Here is a 16,786-nt window from a genome sequence, read left to right as displayed (position 1 = left end):
CACTCAAGCCAACATGTTTTAATGGAGTCCAGGATAAAATTCTCCCCAGGGGATTATTTTAAACCTGTACTCAATTAAATTTAGCTGTGCAAAGGCCCCCTAAACAGGCTACTCTTTCATTTCTGAACAAGATAGAATAAAGTCATTCACATCTCTGTAAACTACAAGTGTTAAGCTTTCTTTTGATATAACACACATGAAAAAAGACCCATATTTGGGTGAAATAAAAATATGTTTGGATGAAAACATTCACCACAAAGTTTGCCTGACCTCGACCAGGCCTCACTTGAGCCCAGTTCTCTCGGGCCGTGAACAACGTACAATAGTGTGCTTGGGCTCATGTGAAAGTGCAAAACATAAGCTTTCCAATGATGTGAAACACACTCTGATTGGACTTTGTTTTAATGAACAATAAATTATTTTAACTGGCAGAAAAAATATATTTAAGAAACTTAATTTACTAGAGTAGCCACTTTGAAACTCTGAATTGTGACAGTGTAATTATTTAATTTCTTTATAAATAGCCCAATCAAAATGGTGAACTTACCTCATGTTAAATCCAAATGTGATCTTTAGAAGGGAAATCCAAGCACGTAATCCAAATCACAGGCAAAAGTCAAACACAGGAAGGCAGTCCAATAATCAGGCAAACAAAACAGGCAAGAGCCAGAGGCAACAAGGGTATCCAGCAAACAATCCAAAAAAACAAGAGACAAATATCAAAATGCTCAGAAATGCAGCATAAAATAAGGCAAGACTTCGCAGTGAGTGAGTGTGAGTTAAACAAGGTAATGATGCACAGGTGAATGCGCTGAGTCCGGGCACTGAGTTATGGGAAATTTAGTTCAGAGGGCCAAAAAATCACTTACACATCAGGCCATATTTCTTCCTGAATCACTGATTGCTGATTTTTCTGAAAAGTATATTAGACGGCGTGGTGTATTAAATTAAGTGTATAAAACGTTTGGGAGCAGATTGTATGTGTTTAGGGAGAAGGTGAGTACCTTTTTCATTTGTAATGAACACTGCATCTCTCACTGCATCTATCACTGCATATCTCACTGCATATCTCACTGTATCGCTCACTGCATATCTCACTGCATATCTCACTGTATCGCTCACTGCATATCTCACTGCATATCTCACTGTATCGCTCACTGCATATCTCACTGTATCGCTCACTGCATATCTCACTGCATATCTCACTGTATCGCTCACTGCATCTCTCACTGTATCGCTCACTGCATATCTCACTGTATCGCTCACTGCATCTCTCACTGCATATCTCACTGCATATCTCACTGTATCGCTCACTGCATCTCTCACTGCATATCTCACTGTATCGCTCACTGTATCGCTCACTGCATATCTCACTGTATCGCTCACTGTATCGCTCACTGCATATCTCACTGTATCGCTCACTGCATCTCTCACTGCATATCTCACTGCATATCTCACTGTATCGCTCACTGCATATCTCACTGTTTTATAATTTTAAAGCAAACAAATAACCCTGTTTAGGAAAGGGACATCTTACCTTTCAGAAAATATCATTTGTATCTTAATAATGCAATGAAAACATATTTAACAGTAATTTATATGTCCACGACAGGGTTATACAAGCTTATGACATTTGCATATTGTGTCTTCTTAATTATACATAATATCTTTTTTCAATGTGATGTTATGCTTTCAAATCTTTTTAGATGTTTCGTACAAGACCTTAACACTTTTTAGAAGGATGTCAATTATATCTTTTTTGGAATAAATTAATGAAAAGAATGCAATTAAACAATGGATTAAGGGACATTTTTTTTTTTTTATATACAACAAAGGACAATGAACAATAAATAAAATAATGTCAACAAGAACAACACTTTTTTATTTTTATTGGCCCACCACCCCCCCCCCCCTCTTTGGAGGACAACTTTATTTTTTTAATAAAGCAAAGTATATACACATTATGTTATAATACAGACAATAGATTTATATACAGTGCGTAAGAACAAAACTGATGAACTCGCAGAGACTATGAAAAACAAAGAAGAAGTGTAATGAGTAATAGCACTGAAGACGTGGCGGTCTGTTCAACTGCTGCAGTCCATGTCTACACCCTGGGAGACGTCCGTGTGCTTGTTTAAAAGACATTTAAAAATCTTTGCACTTTCAATATTAAATATTTATTCCACGCTGATATCCATGTCCCCATCATCTGCTTCATTAGCTCAAAACTGTCACAATGTGACAGCGTCCCACTGCTCAGCTCCTCGGAGAGTTCCAGAACCTGGTTAGTACGTCAAGTCCAAGTCGAAGCCATCTCCCTGGTTCCTGTTTTTAATTTGCAACAACATTTTTTTATTATTAAATTATAATTAAAATGATTAAGTGAATCAGTCACTGTTTTGAATCAAGGAATCTCACCACATTATAAATGTTATTCCTGTAGACACCCTCCAGTCGCCTGGAACCCAAGCTGCTCATCTTCATCCTCACCTTTGCCAGATAATGCACGGTCTTAAGCAAATATTTTTAAATGTCTTAAAAACATGAAAGAAGTCAAAGTATAATTTAAGGTGCACTTCAATCTTAAAGATTCAGGTGCCATACCTGGTTGCGCTTCCGTACTGAGAGACGTCCGTGTGTTCGTCTTCACTTTCCTCCCCAAGCTGCTCTTCTTCATCCTCACTTGTGCCAGACTCCGAAACTGCTGGGCCGCTGGGCAGCACAGGGCTTTGGGCCCTTTCTTCTGGAAGAACTCAGAAACAGCCATGTACAGCCAAAACATACGTTGTGCAGGTGTGTGTGTGTGTGTGTGTGCGTGTGTGACCTTAACCGGTTGCGTGTGTCCTTAAAGCATGTCTGTCCTCCTCTGGTCCAACATCTCAGCAGGTCAAATCAAGCCAGAAGCGCTGAAGACGGGGGGCTGTCTGTCCAACTGCAGCAGTCTGAAAATATGATTAGTACAAGAGTGTGACAGTGTGATCAGATCATACCTGGCTGGCTCCCAGCCACGGCTCTCCAAATCGCACCGCTCCAGTGAAGAGGAACTCCCCGTGGGCCGCAGAATTGTGGCATCTTCACAAGCCCCAGATCATATCTGCACATATTGTATATAAAAAAAATAAAATTAAAAAAAATTATATATATATAAAAACACACACATCACATGTCTCTCCACGGAGGCGCTTCGATCTGGGCTGTGACATGGCTGTCCTCTGGAGACTCACAGGGCCTCTGTATCCACAAGCCCAGCTGACACCACTTCGTCCTGTTTTTCTGCTCATGTTCAGCCTGTTTTCCTTGGTCTCTGTGGGAGCCTGCATCCAGGAGCCCGATGAAGGGGTGAAGTGGAAATGGTTGGATCACAGGCTTCGCGTCGCTGTGTTCATCAGGAAACACGAAAGAACTATATAAAAACACTATATACAAACGCGACACACTATAACTGAACACAGGTGGCACAGATATTATGCTCTGCCAATGGAGCGATGACTGATTTTGCGATTTTCGTTACTCCGATTGGCTGAGAACTGGTGGCACTCCAGCCCCCGGACACAACATTAAGAGCCAGCCTGACCGCATGTAGTTCCAGATGGCTTTACGGAGCATGGAAGTGTCCAGACCCTGGTGGTGGCCGTTGTGCTGAGCTCGAAGGCCGTCCTGGCGTCACCATCATCTAGAACACAGGGCAACATTAGAATGAAAATAACAAAAGGACAACGTGCACATTTGTGTACTTTTATTGAGTGTAAAAAAATAAAAATCATACAGCTATGCATAAATAGTACTAGCATAAAAAAGGTTACTAAAATACACTTACGTTCATGTTGGTCGACACCAGGCCGCTGAAGGTGCTTGAGCATGACGACCGCCTCCAACTTTGCCATAACCATGGTACCTGAGAAATAAAATAGTAATGTTGAACTCACCTGCAATTTCCGTTTAATAGATACAAAAGGAGTGAAAAAAAAAAAACATTTCTGCATCAGTTCTTTGTTGAGCTTCTTGGTCATAAAGAGAGAGAAAGACATGCTTGTTAAAGCCAGCCTATCAGATAATTATCAGTTTATAGTTACATGATGTGTTTGTTAAGTTACACAGAGTCGACCTCATACAATACATTGTACCGCGCTACTGTTCACGTAGAAAGAAAAAACTTCAGTTCCCATAATGCATAGCTTAGTAAGTTTAACTATAGTGGATATATACTGGTTATGTTGCAAATATATTTAAAAAACGTGAAGTCAATATGAAAAGAAAGAATAAAATCAAACAATTGTTTAAGGGAAATTATTATTGTATATAGTTATCTTTGCTTTTTGGTTGTTGTAATTTAACCTTTTAGAAATGTTGTTAAGCAGAAATAACAAATGAATTTTTGCACATTTCACTGTTTTATTTGGTAGCAAAGCTCACACAATAAGTGAAAGAGAGAGAGCCTGTAGCCTCTCGGCGCAGGGTAGGCACACGCTGATCCGCCCATTGTGGCGCGCGTGCAGCCCCGGACATCTAAGGGCATCACAGACCTGTTATTGCTCCATCTCGCGTGGCTGAACGCCACTTGTCCCTCTAAGAAGTTGGACGCCGACCGCTCGGGGCCGCGTAACTAGTTAGCATGCCGGAGTCTCGTTCGTTATCGGAATGAACCAGACAAATCGCTCCACCAACTAAGAACGGCCATGCACCACCACCCACAGAATCGAGAAAGAGCTATCAATCTGTCAATCCTTTCCGTGTCCGGGCCGGGTGAGCTTTCCCGTGTTGAGTCAAATTAAGCCGCAGGCTCCACTCCTGGTGGTGCCCTTCCGTCAATTCCTTTAAGTTTCAGCTTTGCAACCATACTCCCCCCGGAACCCAAAGACTCGTGGTTTCCCGCACGCTGCCCGGCGGGTCATGGGAATAACGCCGCCGGATCGCGGGTCGGCATCGTTTACGGTCGGAACTACGACGGTATCTGATCGTCTTCGAACCTCCGACTTTCGTTCTTGATTAATGAAAACATTCTTGGCAAATGCTTTCGCTCTCGTCCGTCTTGCGCCGGTCCAAGAATTTCACCTCTAGCGGCGTACGAATGCCCCCGGCCGTCCCTCTCAATCATGGCCCCGGGTTCCAGAAACCCACAAAATAGAACCGGAGTCCTATTCCATTATTCCTAGCTGCGGTATTCAGCGGCGACGGGCGGCCTGCTTTGAACACTCTCAAAGTAAACGGAAGAAAAAATGTATTTCACTAATGATCCTTCATATCAATATTTGTTTATTTACTTTATACAAAACTTCTTTTCCTTATTACCAAATGATTAGGACAAGTGCAAAACCAAATATTTCCTTTAATGCTAGCCAGTATTAATCCTTAAAAAAAGGGTCCAGTGTACAACAAAGCACAGCATAAAATGACCAATAATCAAAATAATATCAACAAGAACAAAACTTTTATACACAGATACACAAACAATACAACAATACATCTCTTGTACTAATTGCATTTTCATAGTTTTAAGACAATCTGACACAGCGTCCCTCTGCTCAGCTTTACAAAAAGATTTCATTGCTTTTCTTTCTAAGTTATTTTGTCAGTTTATATAAGTTCAGGTTAGTATTTGTGTGTGGAAATGTGGATCTATAATCCTAAAGCACCAGGGAGGAAGGGAGGGAGTGATGGGGGGGGGGGGGGGGGGTGAGACCAGGCTTCGATTCTGCCCAGGGGATGCAAGTTAAGCCTGATCTCAAACACTAGTTTACTGTAAGTAGTTAATTGTACAGTATAAATTGCATCTAACTGCTCATTTGTTTTATTCTTTATTTCATTTTATAAGGGACAATGCACATTTACCTTTATTACTCTTTAAACAAGTCTTTAGATTTACATTTTCTTAATTTTCAGCACAATGATCCTATCTAAAGTCTAAACTCATATTGTAATGAGAGATTTCTTTTGCAGAGTTTATTTTAAAGTACAAAAAGATTTCGTTGCTTTTCTTTCTAAGTTATTTTGTGAGTTTATATGTGTTTGATGTGGGTCTAGAATAAAAAAAAACACCATGGAGGGAGTGGGGTGATGTTTGAATTAACATTTCCTTTGTCTCTCTCTCTGTGTGTGTGTGTGTGTGTGTGTGTGTGTGTGTGTGTGTGTGTGTGTGTGTGTGTGTGTGTGTGTGTGTGTGTGTGTGTGTGTGTGTGTAGGCCTATGTGTGAAAGTGAGAGAGATTGAGTTGGTGGGGGAGGTTACAGGTCAAGGGTTATATACAGTTAAATAAATGTATGTACACTTTTCCTGTGTTTTCTGTATGTTTCCCATAAAAATGTATTTGTGATACACAAATAGTGTAGGAAATATTGCATGTCTATGTATGAAAACAGTGGCAATTAATGTCAATTAATGTCAGCATAATCTTTGACAGCACAGATGCTGCAGGCAGAAGTGGAGGTATATGTGTGTGTATTCACTTGTTCTTATGTTGTTAGTGTATTGTACTGCAGCATGGAATGACAAAGCAGTGAACACACCTGACAACTGGATCATCAGTTCCAAAAATGGTCTCAATCTTCTTCCACACAGCCACACACGATCTCAGATGTCCAGGGAAACAGCTGGGCCCCAGTGAGGACAGAGACTTTGCACACAAAAAAACAACCACAAAAATGTTTTACACACTAATTAGCTTACAGGTGCAGGCAGGAGGGATACACACACAAACACTAACTAGGACTATTAAATTAAAGAGCTTATTTTGAGCTAAATGGAAATGACGTCAGCAAAAAAAAAAATTATTGCATGTATGAAAACAGTGGCAGGTTAATCAAATGTGCAAGCAACATGCAGTGTATGTATTCTTTCAGAGTGCAACATGTGTTTGTGGCTGCTTAAGCAAGGCCAGCAGGCCTCCACCAGCTCTCTCTCTCTTTCTCTCTCTCTCTCTCTCTCTCTCTCACACACACACACAGAGTCCATTGAATACTAATATACTAATTATTTGACTGTATCTTGTTCCTAAAGGGAACGAAAGGTCGTCAAATGCTGTTTTAAAGCAGTGCGCTTACTTTTTTTTGGGGGGTGAGGCCAGGCTCCATTTTATCCTGGTGTCACAGAACAGGGCAGATTTGCTGATGACTCATAGACCTGGCAGGCACGAGGGATACACACACAAACACTAACTAGGACTATTAAATTAAAGAGCTTATTTTGAGCTAAGTCGGCACAAATAATAAATAATGCTTGTCTATATATGTTCATCAGGCCTGTTCTCCTTGGCTAGCTGTCATCGTGTGTCGTCTTCACTGTTATTATCATCATCATCTGTATCACGTAGCTGTTTTCAGTTATTAATGTTCATTACAAATGAAAAAAAGGCACTCACCTTCTCCCTAAACACAAACAATCAGAGCACAAACCGCGCACACAGATCTCCGCGAAAACACCACTCCAAACCATGAAACACATATAGTTGTTTTCAGTTCGTCAATACGTTTCCAACGAGATCGCTGCTTGCCAAATTCGTTGAGTTTTCACAGAGATATTTGCGTTTTTCGCATTCGGGAAACAGTAACATAGCCATTATGGCCGCGGCCATGATTGTTTTTGTTGCAAAGCACTCTGGGATATGAAGTCTTAGCTTCTACCGCGCTGATGTTCATGTAGACAGAAAAAACTTCACTTCCCATAATACATTGCAACAAAAACAAACACGTCGCCGCCCGTGAAGCACTAACACGATCATTCATTCACTACATCCTATGGTTTCTGTACGAAATGTCAAATGTGCTATATAAATTTCTTCTATGTAAAGCTGTTACACACAGAAGCGCTCAGTAAGTTTAGCTTACTGGTTATGTTGCAAATATATTTAAAATGACAAGTCAAACTTGTTCTCTTGTTAATAAAATACAATTTCCCTTATAACTTTCATTTTTGTTTGATTAAATTTTGTCCTTTTATTAGTAGCCTATATGCAATGATTCCACACACACACACAGACCATTGAAATACTAATGAATTGGGTGACTGCCTTAAAAAAGAAGTGTATAATCTTCTCAGTGCTCTCTCTCTCTCAAAAATCACATTAAAGGTGAGTATGTATAAAATATTAATTTTTATTAAAAAACAAAATCAGTCATCCTCCTCTTCGTCGTCTGCAAAGTACTGGAGATAAATAAAAATCAAACGAATAATTAACACCAGAATTGCAGCTAGAGAGTTTGACAGCCTACATCGAATATATCCATTACCTCAAAATCATCATCATTTGCCCCTTGGTGGGGAAGAATGGGGCTGTTGGGTGGAGGTGGTGGAGGAGGAAGAAGAGGAGGAGGAGGAGGAGGAGGAGGAGGAGGAATATTACCTCCTCCTACGATCTCCTCCGATGACGAAGTGTTCTCGCTGTCCTGCAATCAATAAAACATCAGTCCAACTGCAAATCATACAATAATCTCTGTCTAAAACAGGTGCACTGTTTAGTGTACTCACAGTTCTACTGATCACCACAGTGGTTGCCTTGGGGAAGAAGAACAAAAACATGGGGGGAAAAAATGAAATGTGAATTATTAGTTTTAATTTGTTATTAATCAAGTTAATAAATATTAAGATTTGGCCAAATGAAAAATCATTTTCTATCAATATTATTTCTACTTACCAAACTACCACTTCCACAGGAAGTGTTTACCCCACTGTCTGTGCTCACCCTGTTTCCCATCTTTTTGTCTGAAACAAAGAATACAATATATATACAGTAATGTCAGTATACTCTTCTCAGTGCTCTCTCTCTGTGTATGATAATAAATGAGAAAAAGGGACCCACTTTATACTGTGGCCCTAATACATATTTTATTAAAAAGATTAATCAAAGGTTACATTACAACTTTATTAAATTGAATATATAATTAAAGAGTTTTTGAATATATAGTTAAAGAGTTTTTGAGCCTTCTTAAGACAGAGGCCTGGTGTATGCTAAAGTAACTGACAAATTCACACCTATTTTAGTTTTTGGGATGAGAAACAAAGAGATAATGGTGAGTTCTGATTGACTACTTTGAATACCAACTAAAGGGAAACTTGATTTTTATTAAACAAATATTAAACAATTAAACAATGGGTTAAGGGAAATATTTCCTTTAATGCTAGCCAGTATTAATCCTTAAAAAAGGGTCCAGTGTACAACAAAGCACAGCATAAAATGACCAATAATCAAAATAATATCAACAAGAACAAAACCTTTATACACAGATACACAAACAATACAACAATACATCTCTTGTACTAATTGCATTTTCATAGTTTTAAGACAATCTGACACAGCGTCCCTCTGCTCAGCTCCTCGGAGAGCTCTAGAACATGCTTGGTCTGCTCTTCTTCTTCGTCCACTGTCCAACTGCTGCTCCAACTGATGTTGTCCAACAGATCGGCCATTAGGATCCGATGACACTGTGAGAGAACTCCTGCTTGACGTTGGGTGTGACGACGGCTGCATACACTGTGCAGGGTTGCTGCTTGCTGATCGGCCGCTGATCACCTCCATCTGTTCACATGGGCATACTTCTTGCTCTGGAGCTGATGCACAGAGAACCAGAAGACACTTTTAGCATCAGAAATGTGAGTCAGAATCAGCTGGTTAAAAAAAATCAGAGTTAAAAAAACTCTTCTTCTCATAAAAGTCTAACTCTTTCAACATTAAGAACTCAGAAACAGCCTAAACATACATTGTGTGTGTGTGTGTGTGTGTGTGTGTGTGTGTGTGTGTGTGTGTGTGTGTGTGTGTGTGTGTGTGTGTGTGTGTGTGTGTGTGTGTGTGTGTGTGTGTGTGTGTGTGTGTGTGTGTGTGTGTGTGTGTGACCTTACCTGGTTGTGTGTGTCCGTACAGCATTGTCTGTCCGGACCCACTGTTCACATCACTGAGAAAACAAAAATAAGTCAATGACTTCTGCTTCTTGTAGAGATTCAAGAAATGATTTCAAGATCTACAGCTGTGTTCGTCAGTATCAATGACACTCACCAGCCACTTATGGATTTGTGTTTTGAATCAAGGAATCTCACATCCTGGTTGCTCATGTCCCAATATGGTCGTTCGCCATATGACATCACTTCCCACATGACAATGCCGTAACTACACACGTCACTGGCCGAGGTGAACTTCCTGTACATGATGGCTTCTGGAGCCGTCCAGCGGATTACTAGTGGTAATCTAAATGACCAGTAAATATGATATGATATCATATGTCATATTTATCATATGTCATATTTATCGTATTACTTGGTTTTATTGCGGATTACTATTGTTAATACGCATATTACTAGTGGCACTTCAGTGGCACTCACAGGGGAATATGTGTGTGTATAAAAAAACTGTGTGTGTGTGTATATGTATATAAGTCTTGATACTTGCCATAAGCGCTTTCATCCACTTGCTTCATCTGTTGTTCACATCGCTGGGTTCGTCAGGCAGGCAGGAGAGTACTGCTGGGCCGCTGGGCAGCACAGGGCTTTGGGCCCTTTCTTCTGGAAGAACTCAGAAACAGCCATGTACAGCCAAAACATACGTTGTGCAGGTGTGTGTGTGTGTGTGTGTGTGTGTGTGCGTGTGTGACCTTAACCGGTTGCGTGTGTCCTTAAAGCATGTCTGTCCTCCTCTGGTCCAACATCTCAGCAGGTCAAATCAAGCCAGAAGCGCTGAAGACGGGGGGCGGTCTGTCCAACTGCAGCAGTCTGAAAATATGATTAGTACAAGAGTGTGACAGTGTGATCAGATCATACCTGGCTGGCTCCCAGCCAAGGCTCTCCAAATCGCACCGCTCCAGTGAAGAGGAACTCCCCGTGGGCCGCAGAATTGTGGCATCTTCACAAGCCCCAGATCATATCTGCACATATTGTATATAAAAAAAATAAAATTAAAAAAAATTATATATATATAAAAACACACACATCACATGTCTCTCCACGGAGGCGCTTCGATCTGGGCTGTGACATGGCTGTCCTCTGGAGACTCACAGGGCCTCTGTATCCACAAGCCCAGCTGACACCACTTCGTCCTGTTTTTCTGCTCATGTTCAGCCTGTTTTCCTTGGTCTCTGTGGGAGCCTGCATCCAGGAGCCCGATGAAGGGGTGAAGTGGAAATGGTTGGATCACAGGCTTCGCGTCGCTGTGTTCATCAGGAAACACGAAAGAACTATATAAAAACACTATATACAAACGCGACACACTATAACTGAACACAGGTGGCACAGATATTATGCTCTGCCAATGGAGCGATGACTGATTTTGCGATTTTCGTTACTCCGATTGGCTGAGAACTGGTGGCACTCCAGCCCCCGGACACAACATTAAGAGCCAGCCTGACCGCATGTAGTTCCAGATGGCTTTACGGAGCATGGAAGTGTCCAGACCCTGGTGGTGGCCGTTGTGCTGAGCTCGAAGGCCGTCCTGGCGTCACCATCATCTAGAACACAGGGCAACATTAGAATGAAAATAACAAAAGGACAACGTGCACATTTGTGTACTTTTATTGAGTGTAAAAAAATAAAAATCATACAGCTATGCATAAATAGTACTAGCATAAAAAAGGTTACTAAAATACACTTACGTTCATGTTGGTCGACACCAGGCCGCTGAAGGTGCTTGAGCATGACGACCGCCTCCAACTTTGCCATAACCATGGTACCTGAGAAATAAAATAGTAATGTTGAACTCACCTGCAATTTCCGTTTAATAGATACAAAAGGAGTGAAAAAAAAAAAACATTTCTGCATCAGTTCTTTGTTGAGCTTCTTGGTCATAAAGAGAGAGAAAGACATGCTTGTTAAAGCCAGCCTATCAGATAATTATCAGTTTATAGTTACATGATGTGTTTGTTAAGTTACACAGAGTCGACCTCATACAATACATTGTACCGCGCTACTGTTCACGTAGAAAGAAAAAACTTCAGTTCCCATAATGCATAGCTTAGTAAGTTTAACTATAGTGGATATATACTGGTTATGTTGCAAATATATTTAAAAAACGTGAAGTCAATATGAAAAGAAAGAATAAAATCAAACAATTGTTTAAGGGAAATTATTATTGTATATAGTTATCTTTGCTTTTTGGTTGTTGTAATTTAACCTTTTAGAAATGTTGTTAAGCAGAAATAACAAATGAATTTTTGCACATTTCACTGTTTTATTTGGTAGCAAAGCTCACACAATAAGTGAAAGAGAGAGAGCCTGTAGCCTCTCGGCGCAGGGTAGGCACACGCTGATCCGCCCATTGTGGCGCGCGTGCAGCCCCGGACATCTAAGGGCATCACAGACCTGTTATTGCTCCATCTCGCGTGGCTGAACGCCACTTGTCCCTCTAAGAAGTTGGACGCCGACCGCTCGGGGCCGCGTAACTAGTTAGCATGCCGGAGTCTCGTTCGTTATCGGAATGAACCAGACAAATCGCTCCACCAACTAAGAACGGCCATGCACCACCACCCACAGAATCGAGAAAGAGCTATCAATCTGTCAATCCTTTCCGTGTCCGGGCCGGGTGAGCTTTCCCGTGTTGAGTCAAATTAAGCCGCAGGCTCCACTCCTGGTGGTGCCCTTCCGTCAATTCCTTTAAGTTTCAGCTTTGCAACCATACTCCCCCCGGAACCCAAAGACTCGTGGTTTCCCGCACGCTGCCCGGCGGGTCATGGGAATAACGCCGCCGGATCGCGGGTCGGCATCGTTTACGGTCGGAACTACGACGGTATCTGATCGTCTTCGAACCTCCGACTTTCGTTCTTGATTAATGAAAACATTCTTGGCAAATGCTTTCGCTCTCGTCCGTCTTGCGCCGGTCCAAGAATTTCACCTCTAGCGGCGTACGAATGCCCCCGGCCGTCCCTCTCAATCATGGCCCCGGGTTCCAGAAACCCACAAAATAGAACCGGAGTCCTATTCCATTATTCCTAGCTGCGGTATTCAGCGGCGACGGGCGGCCTGCTTTGAACACTCTCAAAGTAAACGGAAGAAAAAATGTATTTCACTAATGATCCTTCATATCAATATTTGTTTATTTACTTTATACAAAACTTCTTTTCCTTATTACCAAATGATTAGGACAAGTGCAAAACCAAATATTTCCTTTAATGCTAGCCAGTATTAATCCTTAAAAAAAGGGTCCAGTGTACAACAAAGCACAGCATAAAATGACCAATAATCAAAATAATATCAACAAGAACAAAACTTTTATACACAGATACACAAACAATACAACAATACATCTCTTGTACTAATTGCATTTTCATAGTTTTAAGACAATCTGACACAGCGTCCCTCTGCTCAGCTTTACAAAAAGATTTCATTGCTTTTCTTTCTAAGTTATTTTGTCAGTTTATATAAGTTCAGGTTAGTATTTGTGTGTGGAAATGTGGATCTATAATCCTAAAGCACCAGGGAGGAAGGGAGGGAGTGATGGGGGGGGGGGGGGGGGTGAGACCAGGCTTCGATTCTGCCCAGGGGATGCAAGTTAAGCCTGATCTCAAACACTAGTTTACTGTAAGTAGTTAATTGTACAGTATAAATTGCATCTAACTGCTCATTTGTTTTATTCTTTATTTCATTTTATAAGGGACAATGCACATTTACCTTTATTACTCTTTAAACAAGTCTTTAGATTTACATTTTCTTAATTTTCAGCACAATGATCCTATCTAAAGTCTAAACTCATATTGTAATGAGAGATTTCTTTTGCAGAGTTTATTTTAAAGTACAAAAAGATTTCGTTGCTTTTCTTTCTAAGTTATTTTGTGAGTTTATATGTGTTTGATGTGGGTCTAGAATAAAAAAAAACACCATGGAGGGAGTGGGGTGATGTTTGAATTAACATTTCCTTTGTCTCTCTCTCTGTGTGTGTGTGTGTGTGTGTGTGTGTGTGTGTGTGTGTGTGTGTGTGTGTGTGTGTGTGTGTGTGTGTGTGTGTGTGTGTGTGTGTGTGTGTGTGTAGGCCTATGTGTGAAAGTGAGAGAGATTGAGTTGGTGGGGGAGGTTACAGGTCAAGGGTTATATACAGTTAAATAAATGTATGTACACTTTTCCTGTGTTTTCTGTATGTTTCCCATAAAAATGTATTTGTGATACACAAATAGTGTAGGAAATATTGCATGTCTATGTATGAAAACAGTGGCAATTAATGTCAATTAATGTCAGCATAATCTTTGACAGCACAGATGCTGCAGGCAGAAGTGGAGGTATATGTGTGTGTATTCACTTGTTCTTATGTTGTTAGTGTATTGTACTGCAGCATGGAATGACAAAGCAGTGAACACACCTGACAACTGGATCATCAGTTCCAAAAATGGTCTCAATCTTCTTCCACACAGCCACACACGATCTCAGATGTCCAGGGAAACAGCTGGGCCCCAGTGAGGACAGAGACTTTGCACACAAAAAAACAACCACAAAAATGTTTTACACACTAATTAGCTTACAGGTGCAGGCAGGAGGGATACACACACAAACACTAACTAGGACTATTAAATTAAAGAGCTTATTTTGAGCTAAATGGAAATGACGTCAGCAAAAAAAAAAATTATTGCATGTATGAAAACAGTGGCAGGTTAATCAAATGTGCAAGCAACATGCAGTGTATGTATTCTTTCAGAGTGCAACATGTGTTTGTGGCTGCTTAAGCAAGGCCAGCAGGCCTCCACCAGCTCTCTCTCTCTTTCTCTCTCTCTCTCTCTCTCTCTCTCACACACACACACAGAGTCCATTGAATACTAATATACTAATTATTTGACTGTATCTTGTTCCTAAAGGGAACGAAAGGTCGTCAAATGCTGTTTTAAAGCAGTGCGCTTACTTTTTTTTGGGGGGTGAGGCCAGGCTCCATTTTATCCTGGTGTCACAGAACAGGGCAGATTTGCTGATGACTCATAGACCTGGCAGGCACGAGGGATACACACACAAACACTAACTAGGACTATTAAATTAAAGAGCTTATTTTGAGCTAAGTCGGCACAAATAATAAATAATGCTTGTCTATATATGTTCATCAGGCCTGTTCTCCTTGGCTAGCTGTCATCGTGTGTCGTCTTCACTGTTATTATCATCATCATCTGTATCACGTAGCTGTTTTCAGTTATTAATGTTCATTACAAATGAAAAAAAGGCACTCACCTTCTCCCTAAACACAAACAATCAGAGCACAAACCGCGCACACAGATCTCCGCGAAAACACCACTCCAAACCATGAAACACATATAGTTGTTTTCAGTTCGTCAATACGTTTCCAACGAGATCGCTGCTTGCCAAATTCGTTGAGTTTTCACAGAGATATTTGCGTTTTTCGCATTCGGGAAACAGTAACATAGCCATTATGGCCGCGGCCATGATTGTTTTTGTTGCAAAGCACTCTGGGATATGAAGTCTTAGCTTCTACCGCGCTGATGTTCATGTAGACAGAAAAAACTTCACTTCCCATAATACATTGCAACAAAAACAAACACGTCGCCGCCCGTGAAGCACTAACACGATCATTCATTCACTACATCCTATGGTTTCTGTACGAAATGTCAAATGTGCTATATAAATTTCTTCTATGTAAAGCTGTTACACACAGAAGCGCTCAGTAAGTTTAGCTTACTGGTTATGTTGCAAATATATTTAAAATGACAAGTCAAACTTGTTCTCTTGTTAATAAAATACAATTTCCCTTATAACTTTCATTTTTGTTTGATTAAATTTTGTCCTTTTATTAGTAGCCTATATGCAATGATTCCACACACACACACAGACCATTGAAATACTAATGAATTGGGTGACTGCCTTAAAAAAGAAGTGTATAATCTTCTCAGTGCTCTCTCTCTCTCAAAAATCACATTAAAGGTGAGTATGTATAAAATATTAATTTTTATTAAAAAACAAAATCAGTCATCCTCCTCTTCGTCGTCTGCAAAGTACTGGAGATAAATAAAAATCAAACGAATAATTAACACCAGAATTGCAGCTAGAGAGTTTGACAGCCTACATCGAATATATCCATTACCTCAAAATCATCATCATTTGCCCCTTGGTGGGGAAGAATGGGGCTGTTGGGTGGAGGTGGTGGAGGAGGAAGAAGAGGAGGAGGAGGAGGAGGAGGAGGAGGAGGAATATTACCTCCTCCTACGATCTCCTCCGATGACGAAGTGTTCTCGCTGTCCTGCAATCAATAAAACATCAGTCCAACTGCAAATCATACAATAATCTCTGTCTAAAACAGGTGCACTGTTTAGTGTACTCACAGTTCTACTGATCACCACAGTGGTTGCCTTGGGGAAGAAGAACAAAAACATGGGGGGAAAAAATGAAATGTGAATTATTAGTTTTAATTTGTTATTAATCAAGTTAATAAATATTAAGATTTGGCCAAATGAAAAATCATTTTCTATCAATATTATTTCTACTTACCAAACTACCACTTCCACAGGAAGTGTTTACCCCACTGTCTGTGCTCACCCTGTTTCCCATCTTTTTGTCTGAAACAAAGAATACAATATATATACAGTAATGTCAGTATACTCTTCTCAGTGCTCTCTCTCTGTGTATGATAATAAATGAGAAAAAGGGACCCACTTTATACTGTGGCCCTAATACATATTTTATTAAAAAGATTAATCAAAGGTTACATTACAACTTTATTAAATTGAATATATAATTAAAGAGTTTTTGAATATATAGTTAAAGAGTTTTTGAGCCTTCTTAAGACAGAGGCCTGGTGTATGCTAAAGTAACTGACAAATTCACACCTATTTTAGTTTTTGGGATGAGAAACAAAGAGATAATGGTGAGTTCTGATTGACTACTTTGA

The 16,786-nt window shown here is 40.4% G+C and overlaps 1 protein-coding gene and 1 long non-coding RNA gene across 2 annotated transcripts in view; both read right to left on the bottom strand.

The window, feature by feature from the left end:
• The window catches only part of LOC143740811 (tripartite motif-containing protein 16), an 86,010-nt gene that overhangs the window by 36,527 nt on the left and 32,697 nt on the right, over positions 1–16,786 (bottom strand). The gene's annotated exons all lie outside the window — the stretch shown is intronic.
• On the bottom strand, positions 1,788–3,687 carry LOC143740779 (uncharacterized). Its single transcript, XR_013204897.1, has 3 exons — positions 3,228–3,687; positions 2,608–3,097; positions 1,788–2,328 (listed from the first exon to the last, which is right to left on the bottom strand). It is a non-coding gene; the product is annotated as an uncharacterized LOC143740779 (long non-coding RNA).

Source organism: Siphateles boraxobius, unplaced genomic scaffold (genome assembly GCF_051911475.1).
Source record: "Siphateles boraxobius isolate OS27281-9 unplaced genomic scaffold, OSU_SipBor_1 1, whole genome shotgun sequence".
Classification (NCBI taxonomy): Eukaryota; Metazoa; Chordata; class Actinopteri; order Cypriniformes; family Leuciscidae; genus Siphateles; species Siphateles boraxobius.
Note: the sequence above shows the minus strand (reverse complement) of the source record. Positions and strands in the feature narration are given on the sequence as shown.